The sequence below is a fragment of the Rhinichthys klamathensis genome, unplaced genomic scaffold (assembly GCF_029890125.1).
Source record: "Rhinichthys klamathensis goyatoka isolate OS25496 unplaced genomic scaffold, OSU_Roscu_1.1 h1tg000028l_1, whole genome shotgun sequence".
In the NCBI taxonomy this organism is placed as follows: Eukaryota; Metazoa; Chordata; class Actinopteri; order Cypriniformes; family Leuciscidae; genus Rhinichthys; species Rhinichthys klamathensis.
Window position 1 is genome coordinate 654,665 of NW_026606578.1, and position 16,515 is coordinate 671,179.

Consider the following 16,515-nt stretch of genomic DNA (forward strand, 5'->3'; position numbering starts at 1 on the left):
TAAATCAAACAAATTAGTTCAGTCAAATTAACTTTTATGAGTATTTAGCACTTTCTTTTTCTTTCAAGTTCACTGAACTGATATATTTTAAGTAAACTGAACTGTTTCATTGTTTTGAGTTTTATGCAATTATTTATTTTAATTTAGACGAACTTAAGTTTAACTGAAACAGCTGTGATGTCTATTTCCCAGCATGCTTTGCCGATGGCACTCGAAAGGGAGAGTAAATGCTAAAATTAAGTGTAATATAATGTTTTTTTTGTGTGAAAGATTAATGTTATGTGTGAGATTTAGTAGTGATTCATGTTTTGTTATGCTAATTTAGAAGAATTTCTGTTAATGTTGGCTTTAGGATAGTTACCATCATGGTGACAAGTGGTGCATGCAGCTTGATTTGAGAGCAAATATCCAATTATATTGCTGCGCTCATACAGCAAGTGTTTCTGTATAACATACTATTGCTAATATGTTAGCATTTACTATGTTAGCAGATTAGCTTTTTAAAGCTTACTAAGTTTATACTAATAAAAGTATTTTGAGTTCTGCCAACTTATTTGGATTTACAGTGTACTTCATAGATTTAAGTTATTTTAACTGAATGGAATTAGTACTATTAACTTTATTTACCCAAGTTATCTTAACAATAAGTTATTGAGTTACTTGAACACAAATCAAATATTTTTTTAAGCTTAAATTGTTTGAGTTAATAAACTTAAATGATTTAAGGCAATCGGTTTCCTCAAACGGTTTGAGTTGAACTAACTCATCAGGTTTTACAGTGTAGTAATTACCATAGAAACTACATGTAACGTGTAACAAGGACACCATAAATAAAAAGTGTTACCAATATTTTTTCCAATACACTGCCGTTCAAAAGTTTGAGGTCGGTATGATTTAAAAAAAAAAAAAAAAATCGTAATTGTAAATAAAACTTTTAATCAGCAAGGATGAAATGACAGACATTTACAATGTTACAAACGATGTTCTTATCATATTACTAAAAAAACAAATAAAAAAAATAGCATCTCTGTTTCCACAAAAATATTGAACATCATAACCATTTTTACCATTGATAATAGTAAGAAATGTTTCTTGAGCACCAAATCAGCTTATTTGAATGATTCCTGAAGGATCATGTGACAATTCAGCTTTGCCATCATTGAAATAAATTATATAAAATAGAAAACGGTTATTTTTAAATTGTAATAATATTTCACAGTTTGACTTTTTTTTACTGTTTTTGATCAAACACATACAGCCTTGTTGAGAATAAGAGACCGCTTTCAAAAACGTAACAAAATTTACTGACCCCAAACTGCTGAATGGTATAGGGTTTATGTTTTTAGTTTTGTTTATTGTTCCATTAAAAGTAACAAAGATTATTTACAATATCTATATTGATCTTAGTCAGGTAATGTATTTATCACTCTGATGTAGTCTTTGTAAACAGTGTTGATCTTAATCTTGCTGGGCTCTGTTTACTTTCAGATTACAGTAGGTTAGTCAATTGACTACAAATTCAAACACAGAAGTATAATGCTTTCAACACTCTTTTAAAACAAAAAAGACAGAACTAAACAGTGGACAACACAAGAATTCAAACAATTGTCTGGAAGATAAACTGTTATTTGTATGTATTCCTTGTATTTGCTCATATTTGTGGACAAACGCATCTTACCGAGCTATGGACTCTAGGCTTTGCAGATACATTAAAAAGACATAATGTACAATGGCATGTTATGTATCAATATTCATGGTTAATTATTGTGTCTCAGCATATAAGCGATAAACTTTGAAACAAATGTGTTGCAGTTCTGTAGTAAAAAATGGAGGCCATATAAATTTCTACTGACATATAACTCTTACTGACATTGTTATTGTTTGTGGATCTGCATTTATCTTTTTGACAGATACTTCATTACCAAAACAATGTGAGGAGCATCTACCAGAGCAGGTTGTTGAGAAAAACGTTCAATTCTGCAAGGAATGTTTTTTTTAATTCATATTTTTCATGTTACTGTAGATTATAAACATTGTAGTGAATCAAGCATTCGTGATGCATGCGTTCATGTGGCATTTGTTTACTTTTGATTTTAGATTTAACTTTTTTTTCTCCATTCTGTCACCCGATGGAGTTTGGGTTCCTTGCCACTGTAGCCTCTGGCTTGCTTAGTTGCAAACACTTAATATTCAACAATATTATTGATCTGACTGAACTGAAGCGGTTGTATAAGAACTGAACTGAGCTGGACGATGGCATCACTGTTTCCTACAGAGCTGATTTATAGTCGAATTTAACTAATTTTAATAATTGATGATCTTTATAATGGAACTGAATCAACACTGAACTGACTTCAGCTAAACAATGACATTTTCTTCTTTTTAAAGCTGCTTTACAGCCGAATTGATCTCTGTTTGAATCATTGAATCATTATTTTCATGTTGTTCACTGTAAAGCTGCTTTGAAACAATCTGTAGGCCTATTGTTATAAAGCGCTATAAAAATAAAGGTGACTTGATTTGACTTATCTTTATTTATACTATTTAATTTACATTTCAGTTTAAATATCCATCCACGGAAAAAATAGGATGAAATCAGGTTGTTTGGGACAATTTTCGGTAACACTTTATTTTCGATAGTCCACTTTTAAACATTCTAACTATAAGTAACTTTGCAGCAACATGTCAACTAACTGTCATTAGAGTATTAATAGACTGTCTGCTTAATATTTGCTAACACTTTATTTTGTTGGTCCCCCAACAGACATTCTACTGACTATAAGTAACTTGGCAACTACAAGTCAACTTATTGAACCCTAACACAGTCTACTAATACTCTAATGAGAGTTAGTTGACATGTAGTTGAAATGTTACTTATAGTTAGTAGAATGTCTAAAGTGGACCATCGAAATAAAGTGTAACCCACTTTTCCCCAATCGTCTCAATTTAAAAAAGTGTCCCAATCAAGTTAAATGGTGTCGTTCCAAACCACAATGATAGTTGTCTTTTGGCATAGCTTTCTTTATTAAAAAAGTTTATATATTATATATATATATATATATATATATATATATATATATATATATATATATATATATATATATATATATATATATATATATATATATATATATATATTTATTGTTGATTACACTTTATTTTGATAATCCACATTAGACATTCTACTAACTACAAGTAACTTTGCAACTAGATGTCAACTAAGAGTGGTTAGGATGAGGGTTAGTAATAAGTTCACATATACTTGCAAAGTTACTTGTAGTCTGTAGAATGTCTGTTGTGGGAGCATCAAAATAAAGTCTTAGCAGATATTAAGCAGACAGTCTACATAATACTCTAATGTTTGGTAGTTGCAAAGTTACTTAGTAAAATGTCAACAGTGAACTATCGAAATAAAGTGTTAGCTTTTTGTTTAGTTAATTGATTCCCTCCTGTGATTTTCCCATCATTATGATTCTCTCTGGTTGTTCTATAAGCAGTGGCTTTGACCAAAGACTCATAAGCATATTTTCACCATTGGGTCCTTGAATCAGACACATAAATCTATATTTGTTCCATGAGGACCATCCCTGTAGTAAATGTGCTGTTATTTGCTTTAGTTAATACAACATTTGCAAAAACTTTACTCTGGCCTAAACTGAAAACTTTTAAGACTCATCTTAACCCCATTTTTGCAGCAGCCATTCAGTCTAGTGCATGCAGGAAGTACTTAGAGAATCAGACCACTGGTAATCAAAATGATGACGTATAACAGAGCTTTGTGGCAAATGAGAGAAGGTGGGATGTTAATCTCTTTACCAAACACTATCGAAATTTCCCAGATGATCGAAGCAGAAGCTGAATGAAGTGTTTGTCATATGTTGACAACTGTAATTGAAAGCAGTGTCAGTTTTACTGCCCATAAGTGTAAGATCAGTGACGTCAGCTGCTCACTTATGGGCAGTAATAATAACGTCAAGGTTTCACTGTTTTTATAGCAGATTTAGCAGAAAGCATGGTGAATTTAGCATGAGAACATGCAAAAGCTCAAGGAAAGATGAGAGCGGGATATGCTATGAAGGTTTGAGAGGTGCGTGCAGAAAGATTCATGAAAGGGTGTAAATCAATAATATATGTGCCCTGTTTGAAGTGGAGAGCTCCAAAGTCCATGTTAAAGAAGATAAATGAGTCCTTATCTTTTTCCATGGCTTCAGTTTCTCTCTCGTAACACTGACGTGTTTGCTTTCTCAATGCTCATCTGTTTGTGAAAGACTTAATTTGCATGTGTTGTACTTTTGTTCCCTTACATTGTGTTGTCTGTTTACTACGAGAAAACATTTTGGCTCTTAAAACCTGAACATGGTTTTGACTTTGAACCTTTGACCAGGTCAAGCCAATTACATTCTGAACAGCTGAAATCTTTAACAGACACTTTACGTGCAATAACACAAGTGATTTTGTTCAAGAGACAGGAATGTGACAAAGTGTACTAAGAACGTTTCCAACATCAATATAATGTTTTAACTTATCCCAAAAGACCACATGTGATAATCAAGATCAGATCAGATCAGATCAAATATACAACCCTTAATCTCATTAAATGGCAGAGCACTGTGGGGTTTACAAGGTGATGGCTGTCAATAACAAAGAACTATACGTGCTGGTTCGAACGAGGTGAAAATTCAGTGTTCAATTACCCATTGTCGTCATTATTCGAGAGAGACGGGATGGAGGATTATGTAAAACGCAGGTGGTAGCAGCCGCAAGGCTTGAGTGTTGTCTGGGCCTTACGTAAGGGTACGGTATGTTTTTAATCACTGTCACATGAGAGGAGAATCGGAGGTATTTCACTCACATGCAAGCTTTATACACATACAGGCAAAAGGCACTTCAACTGTGTTTGATGTCACCTGCTAGTGAACATATAGAAAATTATTACAAAATCAGAATCATAAATTTAGTATCAGCAACCATACACTAAAATAATTTATTTTTTCCCAGTAAAATAAAAGTAGCCCAATTTATAATATACAAAGCAAGCAAGCAAATAAATAAATACATACACCGTCTTGATTTCCTGTAATAATGTTTAAAAATCCTTAAAACAAGATAAATTTACTCAAGTAAATTTAAGCGATCATATTTTTTTTAGCCAATCAAAGGCTTTTGGTGTGAGTTCTGCGTGTCATTTTGCGGAAGCTGGAACCTGAAAACACGCTAGATGAATTTGGAACAGTTTTCACGAGTTTTGAAGGTGACATTTTATCAAACGATTTATCATCAACGGCAGGTAAACGTCCTGAAATAAAACAAAGGACAATGAAGAGACCAAAAAAGAACAAGACGAGAGTGAGTATTTAAAAAAAATCTTGTTATCAATGGAGGGTAGGCCAACTGAGATCTTCCACTTGCTTAATAACAAATTTCGTGTTTGTCTTTCTTCTACCTGACAGGTAAAAACTATACTGTGTACTATACTTTTTCAAATTTACGGTTTTCAAGCAGGAGTTGTTATAGTTGGGTAAACTTTTATAGCAGTGAATGAGAGACTATATTAAATATATATATTTTTTGTGTTCCCATTTACTCAAATAGCAAAAGAAAAACTCCACAACGGTGTTTTCACAACTTTCAAAAAGATGAAAAAAATTGAGAGAGATTGATAACGGCAATCAGAAGAGAGAAAGAGTCAACTTTACTGTCACTCCCATATACACCCTCACAGCAGCGTTAACTAGTTTTTGTAATTTTTTTTGCAAAGGTAATATAATAAAGTATAGTGTTATAAATGAAAATACAATTTTTTTTTTACATTTGCAGGATTTACGATGTTGATGACCGTTACAATGCATCATCAGTCTGTGAAAAGGGTCCATTACAAGATGACCACCTGTGACGTTCAAATCAGAGCTGTTCATGTCCTCAGACTCGCAATTACGCATTTCGATGAACAGACCAGAACGCATTTGGGATTCAAAAGCATATGGAGCCATTTGCTCTCTAATCACTCACAGTACTTTGATGTCATATACACGTAAGGTCTACGTAGTGCCCCTTCAAGTCGAACACACTACAGTGTTGGCAGATCGGGTTGACGTTTTCCAGCCCAAAAGTTCTCAAAAACCCACCCAAATCATTCACTGCCAAAAGAATGTGATGGAATTGTTTCTACCGAACAGGTAGAAACTATTAAAGTGTGTCAAATATTTGCAAATGGCAGTCAAGAAATTAACAGACTTTAAACCTTGCACTCACCTTAAAAGCTGAAAATGTGTAATTCGTGTTCAGATAAGTAACGACAACTTACCTTTGTGTTGCACTTTAACTTCGAACAGAACTAGAAGGCTATCTTTCTTGAATAACACATTGTAGAACATAACGCAGAAATTAGCACAGTCAAAACTGATTGTTGATTCAAACCTCTTTCAGCAGCTGTCAGGGATGAGTAGAGTGCAGTCTGGATGGTTTAAAAGTTGCAGATGTCCTGGTCAGGCCAGTGTGCACATGATGATGGACAGGAGTCATCCCATATTCGATTTCAATTTAGTCATTCAACATTATGTCATCTCCCACCACAGGTGCAATCCACATTTTGAGAGTTGGGTCACAACTCTGTATACTTCCAGTATATTTATGACACTTTAGCATAGCGATCACTTGAATGTACAGCTACAAGTTATCGCGCTAAAAACCTGTCACTCATGAATGATCCTGTCTGCCTGCTGATCGCTGATTGGCTAAAAGTGTGTGCTCGTTGGCACGTAAACACCAACGCCAGATGACTGGGCCTGTGTGTTTACGTCATGATGACTGATTTTATGGAGTATAGGTACACTTGAGTTTTGTTTATTAACCAATTAGACTATTTGACCCCAAACCAGCCCAAATTTTGTCCACCCAGCCAAACCATTTTTTGCCCACACAATCAAATACAAAACCGCTCCCAATCGGGTAGCACCGTAAGGTTAAGTTAAGCGGGATTAAAAATAATAAAAATAAAATAAAACGATTACCTCTGGAGAACCGACAGGTAATACCAACAAATATCACACGAAAAAGACAAAAAGTGAAAAATGGATTCAAGAAAAAAACACTCTAAATAGAGTCACGGGAGACCGCTAACTCATAGGCTCGGAAAACACAAGCCACCGGATAGCACCGAGAGGCACAGAGTGTCACCGACGAAGCAATATAAACTCACCAAAATGTATTCCAAATCCTTGAATGGCGTAGGCACGCGCTGTCACAGCTTGTAATACTATCACACCTACTAATACTATCAACGTAAGAATTAATTTTCAGATCAGGTGGTACAGCTGTCATGTGGTACATGTAAGAGCTCACAGAAAATTCCAAGTAATTACGAGTTCTTTGAGGGGGTTCAAAAGCTTCAAGATCCATTATATCGTCAGACAATTTGGTGATTGGTCGATCGTTCAAGATGGCCTCAGCTTAACATAAGACTGTATGGATACCATCGTCATCAAGCGTCTGCTGTTGAAGAACTGCGGTTCTGTTTCATTCTTACTGACCGCCAGAGGCAGTGTAAACACTATGGATTATCGCAGCGCCAGCTAGATAGGTCGAGAGAATATACCAACAAAGTCACGTGGCGTGACGTATGCTGAGCCCTGGAGGGTAAAGCTACAGTAGCTCAGCACTCTACCTCTTTCGCTTTCTCGCCTGGTTGAGATAGGTTGTTTTGATTGAGTGATTATTCACGCTGTCAAGTGCAGTTTACAAGAGCAGCGAAATTCGTCCTCACAAGCTGTGACAGCGTGTGCCTACGCCATTCAAGGATTTGGAATACATTTTGGTGAGTTTATATTGCTTTGTCGGTGACACTCTGTGCCTCTCGGTGCTATCCGGTGGCTTGTGTTTTCCGCGCCTATGAGTTTGCGGTCTCCCGTGACTCTATTTAGAGTGTTTTTTTCTTGAATCCATTTTTCACTTTTTGTCTTTTTCGTGTGATATTTGTTGGTATTACCTGTCGGTTCTCCAGAGGTAATCGTTTTATTTTATTTTTTATTATTTTTAATCCCGCTTAACTTAACCTTACGGTGCTATCCGAGGGTATTATTAGCGAGTAACTATGGCTCACGGCTCGATCGCCACTGGTTTTCCACTGACTTGTAAGCTGTGCCCTAATAATCTTCTCCCTGACGACGGTCATGACATCTGTCCGTCGTGTTTGGGTATTCAACATCTGCGAGAGGCTCTCACGGACCCGTGCGTGCACTGCAGACTTTTGCCTATGTCGGAACGACGGCTCCGTCTTGCCGAATTAGACCCTAATTCAACAGTGAAACTTGGGCAGTTAGATGTACCCCCTTCGCGCACTCGGAAGCGCAGGGCGGCGGCGGCAGCTGGTGCTCCTCTCCCAGCTAAGAAGGCCAAATCGCGAGGTGATGAACATTCACATGTTGAGAAAGGTTCACTTTCTATGACGGTGTCGATGCTTTCTTCGGAAATGGCAGAGCTGAAACGCCTGCTTCACTCGCTTCAGCCTGTCACATCTACTACACCTGTGAGAATGACACAGGAGGATGAGAATGTTCAGAATCAAGGAGCTGGGGAAGAGTCTATTGATTCCCCTTGTTTTTCTCATCGTTCAGAGTTTGATGTGCTTTCTACAAGTGCTTCAGATTCCTTTTTTCATGATCATGGGGATACTATGGATGTTTCTGCGCAACCATCACCTCAGGCTGTTGTCACTGGTGGTTACCCAGCAGCGGAGGGGTCTAGTGGGGGATCAGTTCAGTCGTCTGGACAAGCCCAGTCCTCCTCCGATGATACTTTGGCTGTGCTTCGAATGGCAGCTGCTTGTCTAGGACTTGATGAGTCACCTGTCCAATCTGCCCAAACGAATGTGTTTTTCAGACAGACCACAGCGGCAACTTCTTTTGCCATGCCACCATGTAAGGATTTTGTGGCTGAATTCTCAAATGCTCTCACTGGTTCTGGTCTGCTGAAGCGGCGCTCTAAGATTGCTCGAACGCTAGCATCTATGGCTGAAGCAGATTCTAACGGGGTGGGTCGTGCTCCGGAAATACAGCAGCCTGTGGCAGCTTTGGTGGTGTCTCCTGATGAGGCTCTACGAGGGAATGTGCGATGTCCCAGTGCAAAATGCGGCCGTATGGATTCCTTGCTAAAAAGGCATATGAGTCTGTTGCCTACATTACTCGAGCAGAAAACACAATCTGCCAGTTACTTCTTGCTGCCACCAGTACGCTGGAACCTGCAAATGCGGATCCATCTATTTCACAATTCCTGCAAACTGCTCTGTTGGCAACAGGCCATGTGACCCGCGAGCTGGGTAGTCTTACAGCCACGCTTCTGGTAGCCCGCCGCCAAGTGTGGCTTGCCCAAGCACGACTGCCGGAGGACTGTAAGAAAACCTTGAGAGATATTCCATTTGTTCCCGGGCATCTTTTTGGTCCGAATGTTCCGGAACTGTTGGAAAAGAGGGTAAAGCTGTCTGAAGCCACTCGTCAACTGACACAGGTGCAGCGCAACCCTACCTTTAGGATGCCAGCGGTTCAGACCCGACATCACTATGCCACATCGGAGCAAGGTTTCCGCCGGCACGCTACACCTCAGTCACAGTCCCCACAAAGACCTGGTGTTCCTGAAGATGCGAGAGTTTTTCGCCCACCTCATTGTCAGTTCCCGGGAGGACCCCGTCAGCGCCCCCCCAGCGACCACTAAAAATCGTACACATAAAGCCTGAGACAGTCAGGCCGGCGGTCGATCGTTTTTCTGTAGATCAACTGGAGTACTGGAGATCCAACACAACAGACCTCTGGGTGTTGGCAACTCTGAGCAGGGGATATACTTTACAATTTCGACGCCGGCCTCCCAGATTTTCAAGAATCGTTCCTACGATTGTCAGAGACGCGGTTCGCGCAGTGGCTCTCTCTCTGGAAATTTGTTCACTGCTAGAGAAGGGAGCCATAGAAAAAGTTCATCCCCTCGTTCAGGGAGACGGGTACTATTCAACATATTTTCTTGTTCCAAAGAAGGACGGTGGATTCCGCCCAATTCTCGATTTGAGACTTCTGAATTTGTACCTGAAGGTCCTTCCTTTTCGAATGCTGCGCACAGCCGATGTTCTCCGGTCTGTGACAGCAGACGATTGGTTTGTAAGTGTCGACCTGAAGGATGCATACTTTCACATCCCAATTGCTGTGCATCACAGAAAGTTTCTGCGTTTCAGTTTCCTGAATCAAGCTTATCAGTTCAAGGTCCTACCCTTCGGCCTTTCCCTTGCTCCTCGCGTCGAGTGCAGCTCTGTCCCCTCTTTGGATGAGAGGACTGCGTATTCTTCCTTATTTGGACGACTGGCTTCTCTGTGCCCCCACAGAGCAGCAGGCTGTACAAGACTCCAGAGTTCTTTTGAGGCATGTGCAGAAGCTGGGGTTTTCTGTGAACGAGAAAAAGAGCCGTCTGGTTCCATCACAGACCACTAAGTTTATAGGAATGACCCTGAATTCCTGCCTAATGTCTGCCTCCCTGTCTCGGGAACGTGTGATGAACATTCTGCAACTTTTGGCTCGCTTTCGCCCGGGTGTGTCCTTGCAGTATGAGGTGGTCCTACGACTGATAGGGATGTTAACAGCGGCTACAGTGGTGATCCCCCTGGGTTTACTCCACCTCAGACCACTCCAGTTATGGAACAACAGTTTGCGGCTAGATCCCACCAGACATCGCCATCGACTGGTGATGATTTCTCACCGTTGCATATGTGCGTTGAGGCGGTGGAGACAGTTAGAGTTCCTAAAGGCAGGAGTGCCCCTGGGTGTTGTTCCCTCTCGTCGGGAGTTGGTCACAATAGACGCTTCCCTCACAGGATGGGGGGCAACCTGGAATCGGAGGGGTATTTGCGGGGCGCTGGACACCAATCCAGGCCACAGAACATATCAACCTGCTGGAACTAAGGGCAGTGTTCTTGGCTCTAAAGTAGTTCATGCCGGTTCTGACAGGCCGCCATGTTCTCGTTCGATTGGACAATACCTCGACAGTGTTCCATCTGAACCACCAGGGCGACACGAGATCCCTCAGGTCTCTACTGCTGACTCACGAGATTCTGACATGGTGTCAGCCACGACTAGCTTCACTGAGGGCAGCTCATTTTCCAGGAGCGTGCAATCAGACAGCAGATGCTCTTTCCAGGGATCAAGTACATCCAGGAGAATGGAGGCTTCATCCAGATGTAGTGCAGGAGATCTGGCTACGATTTGGAAGAGCAGAAGTGGATCTTTTTGCTTCAGAGATGACCACCCACTGTCGCTTATGGTTCGCAAGGACAGAAGTGTCCAGCCCCCTGGGCCAGGATGCGCTGTCTCACGAATGGCCGAACTGCCTGCTCTATGCGTTTCCACCTATCCCTCTGTTATGGGAGACGTTGCACAGGATCTCCCTGTGCAAGCACAGAGTGTTACTCGTGGCACCACGATGGCCAGCCAGACCGTGGTTTCCTTTATTGCTGAGACTTCTGACAGGCAATCCATGGAAGCTTCCCCCCAGGAAGGACCTCCTCTCCCAGCTGGAGACCAGTGTCTGGCACCCGGACCCGACTCATCTGCAGCTTTGGGTCTGGCCATTGGGTTAACTCCTTCCCTGGAGCATTGTGACCCTGCTGTTATTCACACCATCTCTAATGCTAGGGCTTCTTCCACACGACAGATTTATGCTTCCCGTTGGAAGCTTTTTTCTGCATTGTGTGAGGAATGGGGGCTCGTTCCTGCAACATGCGATATTCCAAGTATCTTAAGCTTTCTTCAGCATTTACTGGAGCAAGGAAAAGCAGCTTCCACGCTGAAAGTGTACGTTGCTGCAATTTCTGCATATCATGTTCCAGTTGGTGGCTCTTCTCTTGGCTCTCAAAGTCTTGTCTGCAGTTTTCTGCCGCCGTCTGAACCCTGCTCGGAATCCTCATTTTCCTGTGTGGGATTTGTCACTCGTGCTTGCATTCCTGTGCTCACCCCAATTTGAGCCCTTGCAAAGCATTGACATTAAATGGTTGTCCTTGAAGACTTCTTTTTTGTTAGCTATTGCTACTGCGAAAAGAGTCAGTGAGTTGCACGCATTGTCTGTTAGTGAACTGTGCTTGCGTTGGTTACCGGATGACTCCGGGGTGGTTCTACGACCCAATCCTTCTTTTCTTCTGAAGGTCCTTCTTCCTCAGTTCATAAATCAGCACATTGAACTGGCCTCCTTTCAGACTTCTTCAGGGTCTGATTCAAGTGCCCAACTTTTGTGTCCTGTTCGGGCATTGAAGTGTTATGTGAACTCTACTGTTCAATTTAGACAGTCAGACCAGTTATTTGTCTGCCATGGTGGTGTGAAGAAAGGTGCTCCAGTGTCGAAGCAGAGGTTGTCAAACTGGATAGTAGAGACCATTACGCTGGCTTACAAGGCAGCAGGGAGACCACTGCCCTGGAGACTAACTTGCCATTCCACTAGGGCCATTTCATCTTCATGGGCTGTTTTTAGAGGAGTTTCCCTGGTAGATATCTGCACTGCCGCTACCTGGGCTTCTCCATGCACGTTTGCCCGGTTTTATAAGGTCAACATTGCTGCTCATCATGCCGTTAGTTCTGCGGTTCTTCTGGAGCAGCCTTGATTTCATCAGGTGGGTGGCATTCCTCATGACTATGTTGGTATGTGTCATCCATAGTGTTTACACTGCCTCTGGCGGTCAGTAAGAATGAAACAGAACGCTAGTTACGCATGTAACTGTGGTTCTGTGAATTCTGGATGACCGCCAGAGTTCTCAGTCACTCGGAATGCGCGAGAAAGGCGTACCGAGGTAGAGTGCTGAGCTACTGTAGCTTTACTCTCCAGGGCTCAGCATACGTCACACCACGTGACTTTGTTGGTATATTCTCTCGACCTATCTAGCTGGCGCTGCGATAATCCATAGTGTTTACACTGCCTCTGGCGGTCATCCAGAATTCACAGAACCACTGTAAAAAAGGCCCCCTTGTGGAATCTAAGCGTCAGATATTTTACTGTGACTCTCTCTCTCCTACTGGAAGAAGCCTCGCTTCACCTGGACTCTTAGCCAATCACAAGTTGATTCAGGATCGCTGCGCGCGAGTATTATTCTGTCAGAGGTTTTGTCAGTAGTGTACGCGAACCGCATGGACTTACAACCCGCCTTGATTCAACTGCTTTATTCTGTGTGCGTCTTTACAAAACCACACACACACACACATACACGTCAATGTACATTCAACCATGCAGTTGTATATCCAATAAATGCTTTCAATGAAGACATCTTGTGTGATTCTGACCGATCACCCGCTGTGAGCTCTACCTAACGATCCATAAACTATCTAAATCAAAGAAGCCAGTCATCTTCTGTACAAAGTGGTCCTTCGAGCCGGATCCAGAGCCTGCAGTGGATCAAGATGTCTACCACCTTGGATAAAGAGTCTAGTGCACGATCTAGGAGGCCGCGGTCCTTCCCTAACTACTTGCAAGATTATGATTTGTCTGATCTCCCGTCCAGATCTCAAATCCAGAAGTCTTCTGAGTCACAGTCCAGAGAGCGGCAAGATGAAGAGGACCATAGCAGACCTGAAGCACGCTCTGCATCCCCAGAAGGTCAGCTGCACCACAGCCCAGCGCGACGGTTAGATACCGATAAAGGGGAATCTTCTGCGGATGAGTGGAGAAGGGAGTGCCACATATTAGAGCGTGAAAGGGAAGATCTCCTAGCATTAATGGAGGAATTGAAAATACAGAACGAGCAGCTCAGAGCCAGAGCGGAGCCCAGTAATTCCCGTTCAGAGCCACGTACGGTAACGGCCAGAGATAGACTTTACCGAGAAGGGCTGGATTATGGAGGTGCTTCAACCCGGTATAAATCAGTCTACTTCCGGGACAGGGAGACACCACCACAACGGTCCTCGGACAGTCGTCATGACTACCGCAGAGAGACAAAGGACTACAGGGAATCACCCAGGTATGACTCTCCCTCACCTAAGCGCTCCCCCGAGCTAGTACGCAACAAGCACCAGGCCCTGCGACGAAGCTATGAGCCCAGGGAAGGGCGCTACAGTTCTCATTATAATTATGAGCAGTCCAGTCACCGCCACTCACCTGAGAGCCACGCCAGCTACAGAGATTCTTGTTATTCCTTCAGAGAATACAGAGAACCATCACACCGAGACGACTACTCTCCTACACGCCGCTGCAGCTACTCTCCAGACCGGCGTGAGAGACGTAGTCCCCCTTCACCTCGACACGGGCCCAGGCGCCGACGATCAGTGACTCCCCCTGGTGGACAGGAAAGAACATACAGAGGGCCCACTCCTACAATCCCGAACTTCAACCGTCCAAACCCAAGAGACTTTGCGAGACTCCGTATTGCTCTAGACAATCTCCTTCCTAGAGATGCTACTGAACGTTTCAAGTTCCAGATATTAGTGGATCATCTGAAGCTGGAGGAAGCATTGCTGGTGGCAGATTCCTATAGCAATTCTGATTACCCCTTCACTGACACTATGGCAGCTTTAAACCAACAGTACGGGCAGCCACACCAACTCGCCCTTCAGCGTATTGCTGAATTGATGGATGGCCCCAACATTCAGAGTGGAGACATCAAGTCATTCAGGTTGTTCGCCCTGAACGTCAGATCCCTGGTGAGCATGTTGGAGCAACTCGGTTTAAAGGAGCAAGTTGAGCTGGACTGTGGTTCTCATGTCACCCGTCTGCTGGGTAAGCTACCGCACGACCTGAGATCCAGTTTCAGGCGCTACATCCACCCTCTCCGCATTCCTATTCCTACTCTTCTGAATCTAGCAGATTGGTTGGAATACGAGCTCCAGATCCAGGAGGATATAGCACAATATCGAGCGGGAAAGGACACTGGACCTAAGCCCAGAGACTCTAAGCGTACTGTCAAGTCGTCACCTAGGGCCTCAGTCCTCATGCTGGGGGCTGAACCCAAACCAGTCAGGGAGCCGGCCAAATCCACTCCTCCAACCAGTCTAGATGCAAAGAAGTTCTGCTCATTCTGTGAGAACTACAAGCACACTCTGAATAGTTGTGCGAATTTCAAACTGCTCAGCCCCACCCAGAAACGTAACTGGATTCAGGACAATAACCGATGTTGGCGATGCGGCAGAGAACACAGATCAGCTGAATGTGATCTGAAGATGTGCTGTAAAACATGTAACAGCAGACACCTGCTCGCTCTGCACGATGTCAGCGAGAGAAGTCTAGACAAGACTGACAAAGCTGAGAGAAGGCCTGACCAGGTGAAGTCGAGTGAGAGCAAACCTTTGCCTAGTGCAGACCAAGTGCTATACATTGGCAAGCCACCGCAGGGCCATCGTGTGCTTCTTAAGGTCAGTAAAGTTATCCTTCGCCATGGTGACCAGACTCTGGAGACATACGCTGTGCTAGATGACGGCTCTGAGCGCACCCTGCTCCTCCAACCGGCTGTCCAACAACTGGGACTTAAAGGCCACCCCGAGGATTTGCCACTGCGTACCGTCAGACAGGAGCTGCAAACGCTTCACGGGGCGGCTGTCTCATTTAGCATCTCTCCAGCCTGTTCTCCAGCCATGGTATACAACATCCAAGGAGCCTTTACCGCACCCAAGCTCGGTCTAGGCCAGCACACGTATCCCTTCAAAGCACTGCAGAGCAAATACAGACATTTGAAGAAGCTTTCTATTCCTTCATTCAAGGAGATTGCCCCGCTATTGCTCATTGGCTCAGATCATCCCCACTTGTTGACTCCAGTTGAGCCACTCATCTTCGGTCCCCCTGGTGCACCAGTTGCTGTCCGCACCCGTCTCGGGTGGACGCTGCAAGGTCCGACCAATACTCTAAAGCAGTACCTTGTCGAACAACGCTGTCTTTTCACCACCTTCAGGGCACCTCCAGCTGACATCTACCAGCACGTCGAGAGACTGTGGCAGCTGGACATCCTCCCATGGCGCAGCGAAAAGGCCAGTACGAGGTCACGGCAGGATAAGGAGGCCCTTGAATGCTTGGATAAACAGACGGTGCGAGTAGATGTTGATGGTGTCCATCGCTATGCTACTCCTCTCCTCTGCGTTAAGAACTTTCCCCAGCTCTGCGCACCAAAGGAGGCAGTACTTCCTCAGCTTCGAAATACGGAAAGGCGGCTGTCGAAGAACCCGGAGGCAGCCCAAGTCTACAACGCAGAGATTCAGAGACTTGAACAGGCCGGCTATGTGGCGAAACTAACCCATGGCACAGAGAACACCTCAAGCAGCTGGTACATCCCTCATCACCTTGTCGAGCATAATGGCAAGCACAGAGTGGTTTTTAATTGCTTTTTCCAGTATAGCGCCACTGACTTGAACAAACTCTTGCTCCCTGGTCCAACGCTTGGTTCACCTCTCCTTTCAGTTCTCTTGCACTTCAGAGAACATTGTGTGGCCTTCAGCAGTGACATACGGGGGATGTTTCACCAAGTCAGGCTCCTTCCGGAGGATGAGCCTCTCCTCCGCTTCCTCTGGAGGGAGCTCAAGC